Genomic DNA, 22665 nt, shown 5'->3' with positions numbered 1-22665 from the left:
GAAGGGAAAGATTTAAAAGGGACCTAAGGGGAAACTTTTTCACACAGAGTGGTGCGCGTATGGAATGAGCTGCAAGAGGAAGTGGTGGAGGCTGGTACAATACAACATTTAAAAGACATCTGGATGGTTATATGAATAGGAAGGGTTTAGACGGATATGGGCCAAATGCTGGCAAATGGGACTAGATTTATTTAGGATATCTGGTTGGCATGGATGGGTTGGACCAAAGGGTCTGTTTCCATGCTGTATATCTCTATGACTCTATGTGATTCCCCTAAACTGTTTTATATATCTTTCTCGGAAGGAAACTACTCTTCCAAGCTGAAAATTTCCAATCAATGATTCTTAGAAAAAAAACAATCCTTGATTAGTCTTAGCCAAAAGCAAATTCATGGCCTTCAGCGTTTACACATCTTGTCATAAACTATTGCAGTACAAATATTTTTCCCATAACACTCCAGAGCTTTGCAGTCACCTCCTCTCAGAGTCATACTGGATTTGACTACTGTTCTGGAAAGGCTGTCTGTCCTAGTTTTCTTTCTTTTAAAATCCTTTACAAAAATAACCAATACCTTAATGACTCTATTTCAAAACCCAAACTCTGAAAATTACATATGCGGTGCAAACATGTGGTCAAAAATGATATCGTGTTGTGACTGGTTTGGTCCAGCCTCAGACAAAAACAATCAGAGAGACATGAAATCGGTGATTATGCAATAGCTTTTCTTTTAACCAAAAACAATTACTTCTGAATCTCCATTATTTAGCTAGAAGAAATTTCTGCTCACACAGTACTGAATTTTCGACAGACTATCTGACAAGGCAATGACAGGGGAATTTTGAGTGTGGTGGCAGTGAGGTAGAGCTGGATGTCATCAGCATACACGTGAAACACCAATGTTAAGAGGACAAGTGGTCTGAGAGAGGTAAGATGAGACAAGAATTAATGTTTGATTGAAGGAGTATAACTGCAGTCTGGAGATGGGGATGCTAGGAAGATGCATACCTATCTCAAGAAGGAGTGACAGTAAGTGATTGGTAGAGGGATAGCCTGGGAAATAGCTCAGAGCCTTGAAAAGACGGGTTTAGAACAATCCTCTCTACTCCTGAGTCAACTGTCAAGGCTTGGGTTGCCACACCTCATTAAATCTTCTAGCAGCCATTCCAGGCTTTGAGGGGAGTCTGCAAACTGGATCCAATTTGCTTGCCTTATGTTTCACATCCATGATGGAAAATAATAGAAACAATGAGGATAGAAATTCTTTAGAAAGGCAAACTAAAATAGACAATAGGAATCTCTGAAAACTGCAATGACATGTCTTAATTTTTGCACGTTTTTCGTTTTGTTAAAAACCCAGAAACTCACCAATTAATATTTTCAAACAGCTGTAGAACAACAAATCTGCAGCAAAATACCACCACACACAGGAGGTAGAGAATACTACAGATTGGTCACACTATCTGCCTCTGCAACCAGGTAGTCAGTGGAGCAAAAGCAAACCGATGGTGCATGGACTCCCATTTCTGGGCCAAACATGGAACAAATTATCTAGGTACGCATGAATATGGAAGTACAAAAGATAATTCCGCTGAACTACTCTGACAGTTAATGTTAGATACTGCTAGTTCTTGATAATTACCAACAGCTTGCACGTTGTTTCCTGTTTTTAATTACACAAAATGACCAGACGCAACTTACTGACCTGCTACTGGTTAGTGGAGTACATAGTTACCAATTGCACTGCAACAAACACCATCTAGATATGCTGCAACGGATATACAGTTAAACCACATCAACGTACAAACATCATGGATTTGGATTGGGTGTGTTTGACGGTCACCCACAGCAGGAAATTGTTTTGGATTTAAAGCCAGAAGGTAAGATCAATTGCATTTTTTTCTGTTTCAATTATTTGAGAAGAATACTTCCTTTTTTCAGTCAAGTTTCTCTGTCACTGATGAATAGCAGCGTGGAGCTAAGATTAATCTAATTAACTGGGAAGGTAACTGATCTGGGTGTATGCTAGATACTTTTTAATCAACGCGTTTAGATATGTTGTGACACACCTCTGGAGCAGGATAGACTTGAATCCAAGCCTCCTAGCTCAAAGGTAGGCTCACTACTACTGTTCAAGAGCCACTGGATGTATGCTTACAATTCACGATCACTTTGGGTGAATTAACTTCCCATTGACTTTAGCAGAAATAGCAAACACCTTGCTAAACGAGGTCAGCCAATAATGCGTACACCAATGAAATCCTATAGGCTAGCCTTTTATTAAAGAGGAATGAAATAAATTTCCCTGATGAGGGATGATTACAATGATTTGGAGTTCACAGGAAGGATTAGCAATGCATCCTATATATAGGATTGGGGATTTGAAGACTAGAGGGCATTTTAAGGTTAGAGGAGAGAGATTTAAAAAAGACATGAGGGGCAAATTTTTTATACAGAGGGTGGTTTGTGTATGAAATGATCTTCCTGAGGAAGTGGTGGATGCAAGTACAATTACAATGTTTAAAAGACATTTGGAAATACATGAATAGGAATGGTTTGGAGGGATATGGGCCAGGAGCAGACAGGTGGGACTAGTTTAGTTTGAGATTATGTTTGGCATGAACTGGCTGGACTGATGGGTCTGTTTCCTTATGTATGACTCTAGAGAATTGGCACTGGACAGAAAATTCCGAGTTCCTTCTCTACGACCTTCTGATTGTAATTCCCAAACATCACCAGTTGCAACTCAAAAACCAGCCGAGCAGCAAGTTATAGGAAATGCTCAAAATAAGTTCCACCACATTAGTCTGTACTGAAAAGCAAATTTGCAGCCAAAGTTTTATATTAAATTCTTTTCATCATATTAAATGTGACGGAAGTCTTTACAGGGATCTATAGTTCCTCAATTCCTTCATCCAATCTCTTAATAATGAGGTAATGCTCTTCTTTTCTAGAACATGTTGTTATTCTCCTCACATTCTTTTGAAGAGCAGTGCATCAGGTTAATGTTGTTCCTGTTCATCAAGCACCTAGGTAAGAAAATGACTGCTTAGAATCAAAAGTGGAACAATATATTTAAACTTTGAATGTTGTGTCCTTGATTTGTAAACAGATGTGCATGTAGGAAAAGCCTCTGTCTATTTCGATGATGATACTATCCCAGAACTGTACCAACATTTTGGTTATTTCTGTTCCAGGTACGGGACATAGTAATGGGAATCTAGATTCTTCAAGCTTGTTGAATAGAAGCCTAGGACAGTCATTTGCTTTACCAGTACATATTCTATGGGTAGACCCCTTGATACTTGTTTGGGACTTCAGGAACTTATCTTCTGGGAGAAAGATTCAAATTCGCACAAAAACCCAAAACAATCCAGCAGAACGTAGCAATGAATTTAGAGAAAGGGTCCGTTTAAACCTTACCGACTACAGTCTGGAAATACAGAGCCTGATAAAAAGTGACCAAGGCTGGTATGAAGTTAATGCAAGATCAGAACAGAATGTTCATGTAGAAGTGATGGAACTGCGAGTTTACAGTAATCACTTGTTCAGTTACAAGTTTTCTTCCTTGTGTTAGATCACTGCCCTTCTCCACAAATTCTGAGAGAACATAAGGTACACAAAACAGGAAAGCTGGTGAGGAAGCACTGGGAATGAAAGTAAAGTCAATTGCAATTATTTAAGTTACCAATTAATAATTAGTTTTAGGTCTAACTTTTGTAATTAAAAATCACGAATGATGCAAGTCACAAGTTGTTTGAGGCATTCATAAGGAAACATTGACAAGATCATTGTCTATCTGTTTGACAGATTAGCAGATTAATCAATCATAACTCTTTGCAATCTTAACAGTGAGACGAAGCAGTGATTCCAAATTCTTGTATGTTATACAAAAACCCCATTCACATGAGACAAACTTTCAGTCATGACAGCTGGGAACCATGACAGTTACTTTGCAGTCCTATTGCCTAATTACAGTTCATTCAAACCTGGGACATGCTGGCCTGGTATAATGTTCAAGTAGATGCCGAAGATTATATTGAATGAGGTGAAGAAAATCCAAGAATTCCCATGATATCTTGATCACTATTCCTCCTTGAACCAGTACTATCTAAATCAGATTAGTTTGTCATTTATTCCAGGTGCAGGCTCCAATGATGTGCAGATTAGCTGCAGAGTGCCTCCATACAGGGAAACCTCTCCCTTACTTGAAAGCCATCCTGCTATGTGTTCAAACTAGAGGACGTCTAATCGGTTGTCTCACTTCAAAGCCTGTCCACCATGCATATTTGGACACTGAGCCAAATATTTGGCTCTGCTCCTTAGGTTTCTTAACAATGAGATTAGGGAGTGATTTTTAAGGTCCTGACACAGAAACTGTTCCAAACTACAAATTCCCACATGATATGAATTTTCAGTCAGGACAGATGAACGGCATGACTATTGTTATAATGCCATCTGGTGTTACTACTGTACAAGTCAGGCCCCAGACTGAAATCTGGCTAGAAAGACTTTTTTAATTTAACAAGATGGTCCTTCATTGTAAAACAAACACAGAATGCTACAGATCTAGTTATAACAATAAAACAAGTTTAAAACAGAAACAAATAAAAATAAGACAAAATAGAATGAACAAGGCAATTTATTTGGAACACAATTTTAAAAAATTCAATACACAGTAAAATACAATACTTCAACCATCCCAACTGCATTTCTTTACAGTGCTCAAACATCAGAGTGCTCCTTTCTCTATCACATCTATAAGTTTGCCTTAACTGTTGCTTTCAATGCCCAATCTTGAAAGTCTGATAGCCTGTTCCTTGGGTACTCAGATAACTTAGACTAGCTAAAACTTTCTCAGCTTTGAATAAACCCTTTCGGGTTCTATTCCAAATCCTTCTGGTTTTGAAACTAAAAGCCCTTCATTGAGGTATCGTAATTCCTATCTTTTCTGAACTAACTCCTTGCTCCAAGAGGACTGTTTCATACATCAGACTTCAACTAGGATGTCTGCAAACTGAAACAAAAACTTCCCAAGCTATAGGTCGTCCCCAAGGAAAATAAAAGATCAATCCCTAACCCCTCTAAATGAAAGCGGGCTAATGCTCTTTAATGTTTATACTGGCCACTCATAAAACCTTTGTAAGTACTTTGTTCATTTCTCAGAAACATAAAGCAGCACTAGATATTTATAGATAAGAGGTCTTCTGGCACAGATTTAACATTCCTATCTCTCTGTGTCAAACCCCACCTGACGACTGGATGGACACAGAAGGTATGTTATAATGTAGTCAAAAGGGTTGCTTACCAATCTGTAAATACTTCTGAAATGTCTATAGCCAGTCAGAGAGCTGGAGTGTTTCCTGCTTAGCCGGAACTGTATGATAGTACAACTGCATCCCCATTTAAAAAGATTCCATGCAAAGTTCTTGCCATGAGTAATCACAATATTCGTTCTGAGGAAATACCACACTTTTAAATACAATTTTATAATCTGGTCACCCAAAATATGGGCTACTTCACCTGAGCTAACAAGATTTCATCCATTTTCAGAACGAATCTCACGTCCAACAATACAATGGATAACCAAAGTTTCCTCTAAGGGAATCTGTAATGTTACCCTGAAGTGCTCAGTGGAAAATGGTAGTGACTTGATCTACGGCTGGTGGCGAGGAGAAGAGGTGGTCACAAATGGCATGTCACAGAGTGGTAGAAAACTTAATGTGTTGGTAATTCCACAGAATGCCAGCACAGTTTACAGCTGCATAGTGAAGAACCCTGTGAGTGAGGAGACAGAAAGTGTGGACCTCACAGTACTCTGTAGGCTACTCCATTGATTTTATTTCATAGCAGCTAATAGAGATGTTACTCTGATTATTAATTAAATTGCACAAATGGTTGTCAAATACAAGCTTAGTTCAGAATTTTTGTTTAATGACAGAGTTATACTTGTATGACTTTACAAAATAAAGTTGTATCCAATTTAAACAGGAAGGATTGGAAATTTGTCTTGGGTAGTATCACATTGGCTGTCCATCACACATAGTATCTGATGTTCTGATTCACTGAAGCTGACAAAACTAATTATTAAGAGGGGTGTGTAACAAGACTCCAATGTAATACAGTTAGTCCCTAGTTAATGTTGCCCTGTTTTACATTGTTTCACGTTAGCATCAATCAGTTAATGTGGCCTGTATTACTATTAGCTTCAAGAGTTTCATTTTAACTTTCTTTCTTTCGTGCTGGTCTGATCCAATCACCGTCATTTTGAAGCAGCCATGATCCTGAAAATTTAAGCTGCTTCTCCTAACTCTTGCTAATCATCACACCACTGGCTCAAAGGAAGGGTTCAGGAAGGGAAGCAGTGACCAGGAGTTGAGATGGAGAGATCCAGCAAGAGGAATGAGTGGAGAGAGGAGTCAAAGAGGGTCAGGGAGTAGCCGATGCTACAAGTTGGAGGGTCAGCAGCAAGAGGATAGATTAAGGAGTTGCAGAGGCTGGGGTTCAGAGCGTTGGCAACAGAAGGGTTAGGGAGCATGAGAATTTGAAAGTCAGGTGATATAGAAAGAGAGGGTAGATTAAGAACCAGGAGAGACCGCAAACTGGAAGATCTGAGAAAAGAAGGGTGTCCAGCAACCAGAGGGTCAGAGCATTACACTGTGTGGTGAACTGGATTGATAGTGAAGCAGGATCAATAGTGATATCTTAGAATTTGCGATCAAAATGTTTATCATAGATTTTTTTAAAATTGCAATCACACCAAATATTGCATTAAGCTTGGTTACTGAACCCACAGTGAAGAACTCTAAGTAAGGAGAAAATTTGTCTCTTTATGTGTCTTTTTAGGCAGTAGAAGAGAGAAGGAAGATGGTATTCTGAATTCAATTCATATCCTGGGAATAAGAACAGTGATATTGATCGTCGCTATCATTATCACTGTCACTATCATTGGCTTCTGTTCTTGGGACCGAATAACAGTTAAAGGAAACTAAATGACTTTCTAAAGCTTTGTTCAGAGACAATCTAGTTTGAGAGGAACCTCTGTACAGTAAGTTACAGCAAAAATTACAGTAACCTTTGGTTAACATTCAAAGATGCTGACAAAGTACAACCCCAAACCCAAAGTCATTTTTTACATTTCAGCTGTCCATGACCCTGGAGCACACCCTAACCTCTGGGGAGGCAATGGCCTAGTGGTATTATCATTGGACTGTTAATCCAGAGAGCCAGGAAATGTTCTAAGGACTTGGCTTAGGATCCCGCCACAGCAAATGGTGGAATTTGAATTTAATAAATATCTGGAATTATGAGTCTAATGATGACCGTGAATCCATTGTCAATTGTTGGGAAAAACCCATCTGGTTCACTAATGCCCTTTAGTGAAGGAAACTACCATCCTTACCTGGTCTGACCTACATATGACTCCAGACCCACAGCAATGTGGTTATCCTCTGGGCAATTAGGGATGGGCAATAAATGTTGGCCTAGCCAGCGATGCCCTCATTCTGTGAATGAATAAGAAAAAATAAACCTCATTCCCATGTGTAACATCAAGAACTGTTAACAGCATTGCACAATGGAGAATATTAAACATTCATGGTACAAGAACTAGACTTTTCATTCTCCAGAGACTCTTAAGGCTACATTATGGTCTCTTCCGGGTGCATATACTTCGTTGGGAGATTGTCTCCATACCCTCAAGAGACCATGATTAATAAGCTAGATCATAGTTGTTGCATTTTTTGTGGTAATGCTCTTTAGTAGCTCCTTGTTTAATTACAAAAATGTCATGCTCTTTTCATCTTTATACCATTTAACAGAGCCCAGGCAACATTCATTAATAGTGTATAACACTAATCTGTTACAAAAATTGTACAGGTAGGGACAGAATTGCTTAGTTGTACAGACTTGTGTACCATTCAACTTAACCATTTCTAACTTAACCAGGAGTTGAACTATGCTGTTGATATAATGTATTTGTGCTTCGTTATACTTCTGTACAATAGCCATTTGGTGTACTTTAATACAACTTGAGTATTGTTGAACAAGTTCAGAGACAGGTAAAACAAAGACTAAATTCTGTACGTCAGCAACATAGTTTGACTCACAGATTGGAAAAGAGCAGGTAAGTACTGAGATACGTCTCACAAGTGCATGAAGTTGCAGAGACAAATGCGTTTTCCTTCCTTTAAAGAACAACTTATATTTACACTGTCCTTTGAGTATAATTCAGCCCAATTACTTGGCAGAAACATGAAAAAAATCGAATATGACATCAAGTTGCATGATAAGAGATGACATCAGATGATCAAAAGGCTTGGCCAAAGACATTGCTTTCTTTTCTTAAAACACTGGTTAAAACTATGTGGAGACAGAGTGTAAGTGCTAAGTAACTCAAACTAGGAATGCTCACAATCAGAATTACAGGAGCATACATCTTGTAGGGTTATGGGGTTGGATGAGATTACAGGGATAGGGAGAGGCAAGAGGGAGGGACTTGGGTAGAAAAGAACAGACTTAAAAAATCAATATAATTGCTTCACTGAAGCCACTGTAGACTAGCAAACACATTGGTGGAGAATGGGACTTGGTACAAGGTAAGACAGAGGCAAAGAGATTTGATGATTTCACATTTCTAAGGGTAACATGTGTAAAACCAGTCAGCAGTGCATCGGAATAGTTGAACCTAGACATAACAAACAATGGATGAGGGTTTCAGCAGCAGAACAGCTGAGGCAGGAATTCAACATTATGGATGTGGACTCAACAGGTCCTGATACAGCGCCAAATACAATGCCAAGTACTGACCAGAATCGTTTAGCTTCAAACAACTACCAGGAAATTCATGGAGTCAGTGGCTATGAAGTGCATTTTGTGGTTGGAGCCAAAAACAGTAGCTTCTTTCCAGCCAAAATATAACTGAAGGAAGGTTTTTGCCTATCAGTGTTGGTTGTTAGACAAGCAATCTGAAAAATTACTACAAGGACAGGTGTTAGGAGAAATATGTGAGGTAGTGCTTGATGTTATCTTGCCAAGAATACACCATTTTGAGAGGGAGTTGGGAAGAAAGATGTATCCTTGACTGAAGAGAGATCAGAGCAAATTATTTGGGGTCACTGGTAGGTCTGTACCCACCATAGCAGCGAGTGCTGGAAATGAATGGTAGATGGTAGCTAAAATCTTAGATAAAGGCAAAATACTATGGAAATCTGAAGCAAACAAAGATTAGTAGGGAAACTCAGCAGATCTGGCAGTTTTTGTGCAGCAAGAGGCAAAGTTAACATTTCAAGTCTAATATAACTCTTCTCCAAGAAGAGTTCTGTCTCTTCTGTGTCATACTGAACTTGAAATGTTAACTATATTTCTCTCTCCACATATACTGCCAGATCTTCTGAGTATCTCCAGCATTCTCTGGTGGTTGCTGAAATCTTAAATATTTTTCCCGTGTTCATAGCTTGGAAAAGTTCAAACAAGTAATGGATAGAAGGTAAACTACCACTCTGTAGAAATAAACTCACTAATGAGCACTTGGAGACACGGGCGTCCCTGTCAGATAGTTGCTTTCCTCAGGTGGAAGGTTCACCACGGAAGATGGAGGAAGGCTAGGGGAAGAGTTCCATAACAGTTCAGCTGAAGGACAAAGTCACGGCATCACAAGCTACTGAGATCAACACATGCAGCACCAAATACCCATCTATCCCCTTTGATCAGTGAATCAATTTCTACTGTCAGGGGTTGTATCTCTTGCCTGACTATTCAGCTAATGTGTCTAAACTGTTGTTTCTCAATAAATTTAAGCTTATTACTTCTGAAAGCTTGACTGTTGATCTTAGGGATTTGCAGCTCTTAAACCCATACTCTCTCACAAGGTTCATTAGCAGATACTTGAGTAGATTTCTAATTCTAATTAGGCTTTTTATGGATCCAACCCACCTGCCCATGTTCACATCCCACAAAAATAGCAATATTGTGGATAGAGAGGGGATCTTGTGATGCTTTAGGTAGTGTCCCTAATTCTGATCCAGAAACTCTGGGCTCAAATCCACTTCAGGATTTGATGGCTAAGAAATATACATTCATAATGCAACCAAAAATTCTTCCAGTATGTATCATTAGCAAGAACTAGGGGCATGGCGGGTTCCTGGTCAGTCACGTGGAAGGAAATTGGAGCCTCTACCAACAAAAGAAATTACTCCATGCCACAACAATATACATAAAACTGTATGTTGCCACAACCATAGTTGGATCAGCTGGTTGGATAGCCAGTGTGGATCAGATTAGTACTAAAAGCAAAGGTTTTGATACCTGTTCCAGGTGGGCTTGGGGATTTGCCTCCTTTGCCCTACTTATGGTGGGGGTCTTGATGCTGTGGGTCAGATCTTCAGCAGAGAATGCAAGAAGAAAATTCATGGACAGAAACTTCTTAAAATTAGAAATAAATTGGAAAACCTGCAATATTGTGCTTTCGTTTCTTTTTGTGAAACACCCAGAAACTGAACAATTAATGCTTTGAGTCACAGATTCATTTATTTTTAGTACTCTACATATTGTGCAACTATATTCAAACAAATAATTTCATCTGTCGTATTAATGGTGAGTAGTCCTTTTTACTGCATCCATTTGTTAAGCTTATGTATGTATCTTAATTTGTATACTTTGGCAGTAAAGGGGCTAAGAAATCTTTATGCTGGTTGGAGTACCAGCAAGATTTGAAAAGGGTAAATAAGTTTGAGAGCCTCTACTATATGTAGTCATTGAGGTTTACAGCACAGAAAATAGCCCTCAGTTGATCAAATTTAAGCAGGTCAGAAACAAATACCAATTCTACTCCTACTTTCCAGCACTTGGCCCGTAGCCTTATACATATTATTGCTAATGTTTTAACAGTAGCTTCTATTTATAAAGCAGGTGTACTGCAGCAACATGTCTCAAGGCACTTCACAGAAGTCCCATTAAACAAAACTTGACATTGATCCCTGGACAGGTGCTTTAAAGTTGACATAGAAACAAAAACATTGGAGCAGGAGTAAGCCATATAGCTTTCTGAGTCACCCCCAGCATTCGATATTATCATGGTTGACCTTCTGCCACAACTTTACTTTCTCATTCACTTCTGACGTCATTCATTTCCTGAATAGATCAGAAAACTAACAATCCCAGAGTTAGTTTTATTGTCAGTGGTACATCCACAACTTTCCGGGATAAAGAATTAACAAGGTGAACACTGAGTGAAGGAACACCACCTTATATCACACCTAAATTATTGACCCCTTATCCTGAGGTTGTGACTCTTGTAGTGCATTGGTAACATCTCTTCCTCTGAACCAGAAGGTCATCTGTTTCTGCCTGTAAGGTGGCAATGTTTAATTGTTCTCCCTTTCATATGTCTGTAAAATTCTTGTCTGTATTCATATTCCTAGTTAGTTAATCTCATGCTCTATTTTCCCCTTATTTATCCATTTTTGGTCATCCTTTTCTGGTTTCTAATAGATCGTTAACAGGCAAACTACCCTTTAGTTATTGATTTAATTTAGTTATAAGCACATAATAAAAGTGTATTCATTGATCAATCCAATATTATTCTGCTTAAGTATAGCTAATGGCACTTTAACATCATTGTGACTCTTCTTAGTTTCATTCGACAAAGAAATTCATCATGGGATTGCAAACAGAGTGAAGACAGTAAGATAACGTTTCACAGTTAGAACTGTAAAGTTGAGGGGTCCCTGTTTAGCTTATGTATCCAGATTTCCAAGTTGAATAAGACAGAGGCTCATTAGCCTTTATTAAGAAATCATAACAACAGTTGTATCCTTGTGCTGGTGTGTACTAGTTTGCTTAGAAGTGTAGCTTTTGACTAAATGTAACCATTGCATTAGAGTTTGCAAAGTTTGCAACTGCATTATCCCTGAAAGCATAAAGGGTAACATGAATTGTTTAAAAGCATTCAAACACAGCAGTGAGGGAAAAAGAAGTCAGATAACGGGAAACTTTAAGAGAAAAGCAAACAATCTGTGATAAGTGAATGCCTGATTTAATGGGAACTTTGCCAAATTAAAAAAAAAGGCTTGACACTTAAATCAAGGATATCAATCTTTCAGTCTTGACTGCCTCATTATTCTTTTAAAAAAGTGGTAAAGAACATTTCAAACTATCCTCTTAATTTAGTAAAAGTCATAAAATGACATGAGTAAAACTTACTGAAAAGTTTGGATAACCAGCAACTTAAAGAACCAGTCAGGTGACATCAGTCAATGTCATCACCCTTAAGAACCAATTAGGATTGATTTAAGGCACTCATGATCAATCAGCAATAAACCCTATTTAGTCTGGGTCAATCAGAATGTAATGATATAACTGATATTCTGCAGATTGTGGAAAGAGTGCAGTGATTGGAACAAGGTTGACCAGATGGATCTCATTGACTATGAGTTATCTGAATGGGATTGTTAGCCTGGGCTAAGCAGGGAGTCCTGGCTGACAGATATAAACAGGAGTCTCAGGGATTCTCCTCACTTCCGGGACTGGCTCTGATCTAGCTGGTCAGATTCCATGTACTGTGCATGTGTAAATAAAGGGTAATTTGGTGATGTGATATCAGCCTCTGTGAAGTTATTTCAAAGAGTTAATAAGCAACAGCTTTTGATGATCAAGGTTTGCAGAAGTTTGAAGTTATCCTGTTTACAATCAGAAATGGAAAGCTCTTGACGCATCGGAGAGAGCCTAAATGATTGGATGTGGACTGGTGCCCTAAGCTGAACAGAAAACCAAGGTCCATAGATTGCCTGTAAAGTCACTGCATAATAGATTTTCATTTATAACCCAAGTAAGCATTCCAGGTTCCTGCATGAGGCTGTCTCCTCTTGCTTTACTAGTGAAAATCTCAAATGAACAATTTAATGTTGGGATTTGAGTTTAAGTTACATAAGGTGTAGAATTACAATAATCATTACCAATCCCCTCAGGAGGTCCAGTGATCTCCATAACATTATAAGTATCTTCTCTTAATCTCATACTAGCCTTAACCTGCATACGAAACCACAGATGGATCTTCCTCTAAGTTTTCATTTTTTTCAATGGAACATATTCTTGTTGAATACCTTGAATTATTTATTTAATTTTTTCTACTGTTAGTTACCACCATAATCGATGTAATTACCTGTTCCATAGTTTAAAATCCTTGTTTAGTACTGTCACTGTGAGTCATTGTCAAACTTAATACAGAATTAAATTATATCATTATTTCTACTACCTATACAATTTCTTACTGTGACAGTCTGTCTTTGTGATCTGGTGCAACGCTAGTAATGATGAAAAGTTGATAAGTTACACAGTGAGAAAAATATTCTGTGCATTTATATTCTTCATGCAAAACAATCCAGTTTATTGGATATTAGTTGAGTTACGTGTTGCTAGAGTGCTTTTCAGTCTGCCTTCAATAAAACAAAAACATTTCATCATACTACAACAGAATGTTTGCAACTCAGCAGCTGAATTTAAACACAGGGTTCCAATGGTTCCCCGCATGGGCCCTAGTTATGCCGATCTCTTCGTGGGGTATGTGGAACATTCCTTGTTCCAGTCCTATTCCGGCCCCCAACCACAACTCTTTCTCTGATACATCAATGATATCATTGGTGCTGCTTCCCTCTCTCGTCTGGAATTGGAAAACTTCATCACTTTCGCCTCCAATTTCCACCCTGCCCACACTTTCACCTGGTCTATCTCTGATTCCTCCCTTCCCTTCCTTGACATTTCTGTTTCCATTTCTGGGGATAGACTGGCCACTAATATCCATTACAAACCCACTGACTCCCACAGCTACCTGGACTATACATCCTCACACCCTACTTCCTGTGAAGACTCCATCCCATTCTCTCAGTTCCTCCGTCGCCATTGCAAATGTTCAGATGAGGCCAACTTCGACAAGGGAGCCTCCAAAATGTCCACCTTCTTCCTCAACCGAGGATTCCCCAGCTCCGTTGTCGACAGGGCCCTCAACCACGTCCAACCCATCTCCCGCACTTCTGCCCTCACCCTTTCTCTTCCATCCCGCAACAGCGACAGGGTTCCGCTTATCCTCACCTACCATCCGACCAGCATCCACATCCAGAAGATCATCAGAAGCCATTTCCGCCACCTCCAGCGATTCCACCACCAGACACATATTCCCCTCCCCTCCCTTGTCCGCCTTCTGCAAGGACCGTTCCCTCTGGGACACACTGGTCCACACATCCTTCACCCTCAACACCTCCCCACAGCCCTACAGCCCCTTCCCCTGTAACCGGCGAAGGTGCAACACCTGCCCATTTACCTCATCCCTCCCCAGTATCCAAGGGCCCAAACATTACTTCCAGGTGAAGCAACACTTCACCTGCACTTCCCAGAATCTAGTCGACTGCATTTGCTGCTCACAATGTGGTCTCCTCTATGTTGGGAAAACGAAGAGTAGACTTGGCGACCGCTTCACATGACATCTACTTCTGCTCGCAAAAAAGACCCTGAACTACCTGTTGCCTGCCATTTCAATACACCACCCTGCTCCCTGGCCAACATCTCAGTTTCTGGCTTGCTGCAGTGTTCCAGTGAAGCCCAACACAAGCTGGAGGAACAACACCTCATTTTCCGCTTGGGGAGCCTACAGCCCTCCGGAGTCAATATTGAGTTCAATAATTTTAGGGCCTAAACTCTCCCATGTCCCAGCCCTCCACCCCACATGCCAGGCCTTGTTACGACATAGCCTGCCATTACACACCCCCTGTTGTTAGTCACTAACAGTCCCCATTAACAACTATTCACCCTCCCAGCCTGATCATTAGCAACTCCTTTGTCTGTCCAACTGTCTTTCTCTCTCTTTGGGCTCTATCCTATCGTTTACTCCCTACCCCACCCACCTCCCTATTTTCTGCATATAAACTGATGTTTTCCCAGCCACCATCAGTTCTGAGGAAGGGTCACCGGACCCGAAACGTTAACTCTGTTTTCTCCTTCATAGATGCTGCCAGACCTGCTGAGCTTTTCCAGTAACTTTGTTTTTGTTCCTGATTTACAGCATTCGCAGTTCTTTTGGTTTTTAGCTGAATTTAAACCCTGAGAGAAATTGCAAGATGATAAGACCAAAGAGCCTGAAGAACAAAAACAAGACTTATGGGATACTATTTAATACCAGAGCTATTAAAATGTGACAACAACATACAGCACTGGCTGAACTAGACTGTAACAGCAAAACACAATTATACATCACCATTAGCATAACAAAATTACAGAATGGACAGAATGAGTTAGAACGAAAGGTCTGTTTCTATGCTGCTCAACTCTATGATTCCAATTGTTACGGTATAGAAGGAGGCTAGATGGCCCATCGTATCTGCATCTGTTCCAAGGCAGTTCACAGGAGGGTGATAAAGTAACTTTTGACACAGAATCATGACTTTTTGAGGAAGTAAAGGAACAAGATTTCTCTCAGTCATTCACAAGGATGATGATAGAATTAGTAACCAAAAATGTCTTTTAGTTTACATAGTACTGTGATGTTTGTAGGTTCTGATTCTCATTCTGTATGTCAGTAGCCTGGTCAGAGTTGACCTCTGGTATAAACAACCAAACAAGAAACAGCTCACCTGGCTATTTCAGATAATAAATAAAGTTAAGACTGCAATATTCTGACACTCTATTCAATATGCTGATTACAGCAGGTCAAAAGATCAACCTTCTGTGCTCCACTGTCAGTACGCTTCATTGGAACAACAACTAACAGTTTGCATGTAGCTTCTTGTTTCTTATTTGCATCTTGTGGGAAATGACCAGCTTCAATTCCCTGATCTACTGCAAATCCGTGGAGTAAATAGTTACCAACACCACTGAGATAAACACAACCTATATAGGCTGTGACACTTGCAATTAAATAATCAATATCACAATGATTGGATGCTGGAGCTGATCAGGGGTCATAGTATGATTGTGTCTGTTCAGTACAACTTCAGATCTCACTCTCTTTAGTGAACAAGAACATTCCCTTTGTGTGTGTTGAATTTACTTTCCAACACAGCAGCAGAATCTGTAGACTTAAGGCCAGTATAAGGCCTTTTACTTCAATATTCTTTGCTTCAATATCTGAAAAAAGATACTCAAGTTTCTCTTACACTGATCTATTGAAGCTTTTGGGGGTGATATTAAGCCAGCACACTGAATAGGGATCTCAAGTGATCGAATGGTATTCTAGTTAAGATCAATTTCTTCCTCACTGATTTCAACAGTCATTACATCAAATGGAGCAAATGCAAACACTGCATCCTCACTGGCCTTCCAATCCATCAATTTTACAACACGCAGTTTAGATCACCAACACATTCTAAAGAATATTGGTTGATTGCCATTAAATAACACCCCTAATCTTCTTGTTAATGCAGCAGTTTACAAAGCAGGTCTGGAAGTAAACTGAAGCAATCCGTTCATATCGGCTGGCATTTTCTCAGAGAACAGAAAAATCTTCTGGATGAGGAATCAGGGATGACTTCAATAATTGGGAGCTCCAAGGAAAGGTGGGCAGCACATCCCCTAACAATACACGATATGGTTTTGGGCAAAAAAAAAATTGAGTTGCTGTCCCACCAAACGTCACCATATCTGGTCAGGAAATGCCAGTTGAAGAGTAAGTTGAATCAAAGGTTATGGATAGAAAGCAGGATTAAGCTATTGAGTTGGATGATCAACCATGATCGTGAAGAATGACAGAGCTGGCTCAAAGGGCTGAATTGCCTCCTCCTGCTCCTATCATCTAGTTTCAACATGTTTCTATGGGGAAAATGCAGAGTTTTATACTAAACCTTTCTACCTAGCACATTTTGGTTTTGTTGTCTGTTTTCTTCACACATGGGTGATAAATTAAAATGCCTATTTATCCTTGTAATCTCCTTTAATTAAAGGGTGATGTCTTTCAGGTCTTCTTGGAAACCATGTAAATAGGGCAGAGTCACTTGTTCACCATGCAAAATTGGACTGAAGCAAATTGGTTGAAGACTGATATCTATGACGTTGAGAATCTCAGGTGGAGGCCAAGATGGATACTCCATTTGTCACTCCTAGCCTGAAGACTGTTACAAACAGTTCAGACTTATATTTTGCACTGATGTACTAGGCTCCCTGATCACTGAGGAAATCAATATTAGTGATTGTTAATGGAGTCTTTGGTTGAAATATTCCACAACCCTCTGGATTCCAGGAGGGGTCCAGTGGATTGGAGAACTGATAGTATTATGCCCTTGTTCAAGAAGGAAGGGAGACCACAAGTAGGAAACTATACACTACTTAGCCTAATATCTGTTGTAGGAAAAATGCTAGAGTCCCCTATTCGGAAGTAATATCAGTGCATTTAGAAAAGCTTAACAAAATCAAACAGTGTCAGCAGGGTTTTGTGAATGTGAAATCATGTTTGACAGGATTGCTAAAGTTTTATGAGGATATAACAAGCAGAGTTAATAGAGGGGAATCAGTAATTGTAGTGTATTTGGATTTCATACATTGAAGAAGTTGCCAAGTGAAAGTTTGTTGTAAAAAATAGGAGATCATGGTACTGGGGATAGTAGCATGGACTGAGGATTGGTTAACTCACACAAGACAGAGTTATGATTAAGAGGTCATTTTCAGATTGGAATGTCATAGTACAGAGTTGTAATGATCAATCCTAGGGCTTCAATTATTTACCATCTTCCTTAATGACCTAGAGAAGGAGTCAGAATGTAATTTATCCAAATTTGCTCATGATATAAAAATTGGTGGGCATGTTGCAATGACATAAGGAATCTGCAAAGGGACATACGCAGATTGAGGGGTGGGCAAAATCTTGACAGATGGAATTTGATTGGTAAAGTTTGAGGCCATGCACTTTGCAAGGAAAAATTAAAAGGAAGACAAGTAGTTAAATGGAAAGGCACACCAAAATAGTGCAGCACAGAGGGATCTGGATATTGCTGTGCATAAAACACAGGAAGTTAGGAGGCAGGTACAGCAAATAATTAAGCAGGCAAATAGAATTTTGGCTTCTATTGCTAGGTGTTTGGAGGGAAAACAAATTGGGCAATCTCTTACAACTAGACAGGATGTTGGTGATGCCGTACAGGGAGTACTATGTTGTGGAGAGTTATGGTCCCCATATTGAGTTTTTGAAAAGGTGATAAAGAAGATTGATGAAGGCAAAGCAGTAGACATTGTCTGAATGGACATCAGCAAAGCATTCGATAAGGTTCTGCATGGTAGACTGGTTAGTAAGGTTAGATCACATGGGATCTGGGGGACGCTAGCCAACTGGATATAAAATTGGCTTGAAGGTAGGAGACAGAGGATGGTGGTAGATGATTGCTTTTCAGACTAAAAGTTGGGGACCACGTGGAGGGTGTCAAAGTTGCAGATGACACTAAGATGAGTGGCAAAGCAAAGTGTGCAGAGGACTGTGAAACTTTGCAGAGGAACATAGATACATTGAGTGAGTGGGCAAAGGTCTGGCAGATGGAATACAATGTAAATAAATGTGAAGTCATACATTTTGGTAGGAGTAATAGTAAAAAGGATTATTACTTGAATGGTAAAAAGTTGCAGCATGCTGCTATGCAGAGGGACCTGGGTGTCCTTGTGCATGAATCACAGAAGGTAGGTCTGCAGGTACAACAAGTAATTAGGAAGGCAAATGGAATTTTGTCCTTCATTGCTAAAGGGATTGAAATTAAAAGCAGAGAGGTTATGTTGCAGCTATATAAGGTGCTGGTGAGGCCACACCTGGAGTACTGTGTGCAGTTTTGGTCTCCTTACTTGAGAAAGGATGTATTGGCACTGGAGGGGGTGCAAAGGAGGTTCACTAGGTTGATTCCAGAGTTGAGGGTGTTGGCTTATGAGGAGAGACTGAGTAGATTGGGATTATATTCATTGGAATTCAGAAGATTGAGGGGTGATCTTATAGAAACATATAAAATTATGAAGGGAATAGATAAGATAGAAGTAGAGAGGATGTTTCCACTGGCAGGTGAAGCTAGGACAAGAGGGCATAGCCTCAAGTTTAGAGGGAGCAGATTTAGGACTGAACTGAGAAGGAATTTCTTCACCCAGAGGGTTGCTAATCTATGGAATTCTTTGCCCAGTGAAGTAGTTGACGCTACTTCAGTAAATGTTTTTAAAAAAAAGGTAGATTTTTTTTGAACAATAAAGGAATTAAGGGATACAGTGAGAATGCGGGTAAGTGGATCTGAGTCCACGAAAGGATCAAGCATGATCTTATTGAATGGCGGAGCAGGCTCGAAGGGCCAGATGGCCTACTCCTGCTCCTAGTTCTTATGTTCTGTGACCAGTGGTGTGCCACAAGGATTGGTGCTGGTTTTCATCACTTATATAAATAATTTGGATGTGAATATAGGAGATATGGTTCGTAAGTTTGCAGATGACACCAAAATAGGTGGTGTATTGGACAGTGAAGAAGATTGAGAGTATAATGGGACCTTGATCAGATGGACCAATGGGCTGAAGAGTGGTAGATAGAGTTTAATTCAGATAAATGTGAGTTGTTGCATTTGATAGTAAGGCAAGTCAGAGCAGGACTTATACAGTTTATGGTAGAGCCCAGGGGAGTGTTGCTGAACAAAGTGACCTGGAGGTACAGGTGCACAGTTCCTTGTAAGTGAAGTCACAGGTAGAGACGGTGATGAAGATGGCGTTCAGTATGCTTGCTTTCACAGGTCAGAACACTGAGAATAGGAGTTGGGCTATCATGTTGTGGCTGTACAGGACATGGACAAGGCCAATTTTAGAACTCTAAGCACGATTATGGTTGCCCTTCTATAGGAAAGATGTTGTTAAACTTGAGAGAGTGCAGAAAATATTCACCAGGATGTTTCTGGGACTCCAGGGTTTGTGTTATACAGGGAGGATGAATAGGCTTGGGCTACTTTTCCTTGGAGTGTCAGAGGCTGAGGGGTGAAGTTATAGGTTTATAAAGCCATGAGGGGCTTGGATAGGCTGAATAGTCAAGGTCTTTTCCCTTAGGTGGAGGAGTCAAAAACTGGACAGCATAGGTTTAAGGTGCGAGGGGAAAGATTTAAAAAGGACCTGAGGGGTAACGTTTTCAAGCTGAGTGTGGTGTATAAAGGGAATAAGCTACTAGAGGAAGTAGTGGAGGCAGGTACAATTACAGCATTTAAAAGGCATCTGGATGGGTAGATGAATAGGAAGGGCTTACAGGAATATAGGTCAAATGCTGGCAAATGGGACGAGGGCAGATTGGGATGTCTGGTTGGCATGGACCAAAGGGTCTGTTTCTGTGCTGTATGATTCTTTTGAAAAAACCATGCTGATATAAGAGGCAATTCAAAAGAGACTCTCGATACTGATTCCTGGGATGAAGGCGTTGACTTTTCAAGTACGGCTAAACAGATTACCTCTTTATTCACTAGACATTAGGAGACAGAGTGATGATCATATTTTATCATAAAATCCTAAGGGGCCTTCACAAAATAGATGTTGAGAAGATGTTTCCTCTAATAGAGGGATCTTAAACTAATGAATATTGCTAAACAATAAGGCAACACATCTAAGACTGAGGTGCAGAAGCCTTTCTTCTCTCAGATGGTAGTGAATATCTGGAATGTCCTTCCCAGAGTCATTGAGGTAAATGTTTAACGACAAAGTCGTTCAATTTTGGAAATATTGGGGATTTAGGGGCTATGAAGAACTGGCAAGAAAGAGGAGGTTAGGCCTTGGGCAGTTCAGCCATGATCTTATTGAATAACAGGACAAACCTGAGGGGCAAATGGACTATACTGTTCCTTTTGCCTATTTTCTTAATGGTATATAAAACAAAGGGATTAGGTCGATGAATTTTCATAGCCCATTCAGTTTCTTGTTGAAAAAAATTAAACCGCTGGCAGCTATATACCAATCTATGTCCTTTTAAATGATGCTTTAGCTCAAATGTAACTCAAGCTGGATTCAAGGATTTGGATAGTGGTCATAGTTCAAAATTTGCAAGGTAGTCCAATGATGTGTTGACTTTATCAGCCTTACCTACTTTCTTCTGTTTGTTCTGTCTGACTCCATGGTATGTTTGAAGTAGAAGTGAAATTCTGCTAGGGTTGCTGAGCAACTATCAGCACACAGCCTCTGCAAAACAGGTGTTCCAGCAATAACGATCTACACACTTTTTATTCCAATAACTGTCCAAACAGCTCAATGCCTTCTGGTATTTTTGTTTAGATAGCTCATAAATATTTATGTGTGTTTCCAACAGAGTTAATGTCCTTCTCTTCTAGAATATGTTTTTATTTTTGTTACATGCTCGCATGGATAAGTGCGCCTCCTGGCTAATACTGTTCTTGTTCACAACTGACTCTGATAAGAAAATGACTTTTAAAATCATTCCGTTTGCAACCCGAGGACTGCTAGTATCAGAATTCCTGGTGCAGCTGACTCTGAGGAATTGCCAAGGCAATTGCAAACTTCAATGAGCAAATTCCCCGATATTTCAATGACCCCAACTATGCCTAACCCCACTCTACTCTCACCAGACTGGACATCATCCTCAAACCGATCTGGTAACCTGCACTGCCCTAATTCCAATGCCACTGCCCTGAAAAAAAAACACCTCTCCTCTGATACAACATTCCCCCGCCCACAATCTGATCCCATCCCACCCATCCATGCCCTACCCTAAAAACTCATCTATTTACTTGGCACTTTACCTACCTCACATCCTACCAATCTCACCCAGCTGACACCCAACCCTCCTTTCACATTTTCCCGCCTCTCCTGCCATCCTACTGGAAGGGGAAAAGTACAAGTAAAGTTCAATACAGAGTTCAAAACAAGCTGCTGGAACATCTTAAGACTAATATGTTATCACTGTCTAGCTGCCATAAAGGAGGTTAAGAGATACTTCAAGAATGTAATTAGGACCTTATATTGAATTAGGAATTATGTGATGATTTGATTTGATTTATTGCTGTCACATAGAGTCATACAGCATGGAAATAGACCCTTCGGTTCAACCAGTCCATACTGAAAATAATCCCAAACTGAACTAGTCCCAACTGCCTGGTCCTGGCTCATATCCCTCCAAACCCTTCCCATTTACGTAATTCTCCAAATGTCTTCCACTACAACACTGCTGACACACCAAACAACTTAATTGGTTGCAGTTATGGAAAGCAATGGCCCAGTGGTATTATCGCTGGACTACTATTCCAGAGACCCAGATAACATTCCAGGGACCTGGCCTTCAATCCTGCCACAGCAGATGGTGGAATTTGAATTTAATAAAAATATTGGGAATTAAGAATCTAATGAGAACCATGAATCCATTGCTGATTGTTGGGGAAAACCCATTTGCTTCACTAATGTCCTTTAGAGAAATTGCCATCCATACCTGGTCTGGCCTATATGTGACTGCAGACCCACAGTGATGTGGTTGACTCTGAACTGCCTTCTGGGCAATTAAGGATAGGCAATAAATGCTCCCTAGCTAGCAACACCCTCATCCAGTTAATGAACAAAGAAAAGAAGTTCATTTCACATGTGAACCACCATCTGAAAAAAAAATTGCCTCTCATGTCTTTTTCAAATCTTTCTCCTCATGTACCTAAATGCAGTGAAAAGTGTTGTTCTGAGTGCTATACAGGCAGATCTTACCA

The 22665-nt window shown here is 39.9% G+C and overlaps 1 protein-coding gene and 1 long non-coding RNA gene across 4 annotated transcripts in view; one reads left to right on the top strand and one right to left on the bottom strand.

Moving 5' to 3' along the window:
* The window catches only part of LOC109938910 (RNA-binding protein 4B-like), a 204992-nt gene that overhangs the window by 130654 nt on the left and 51673 nt on the right, over positions 1 to 22665 (bottom strand). The gene's annotated exons all lie outside the window — the stretch shown is intronic.
* Positions 1386 to 5916, top strand: LOC109938937. The gene is made up of 3 exons (XR_007265626.1): positions 1386 to 1878; positions 2953 to 3031; positions 5552 to 5916. It is a non-coding gene; the product is annotated as an uncharacterized LOC109938937 (long non-coding RNA).

Source organism: Rhincodon typus, chromosome 35, assembly GCF_021869965.1.
Source record: "Rhincodon typus isolate 14 chromosome 35, sRhiTyp1.1, whole genome shotgun sequence".
In the NCBI taxonomy this organism is placed as follows: Eukaryota; Metazoa; Chordata; class Chondrichthyes; order Orectolobiformes; family Rhincodontidae; genus Rhincodon; species Rhincodon typus.
This window is presented reverse-complemented; position numbering and strand designations above follow the sequence as displayed.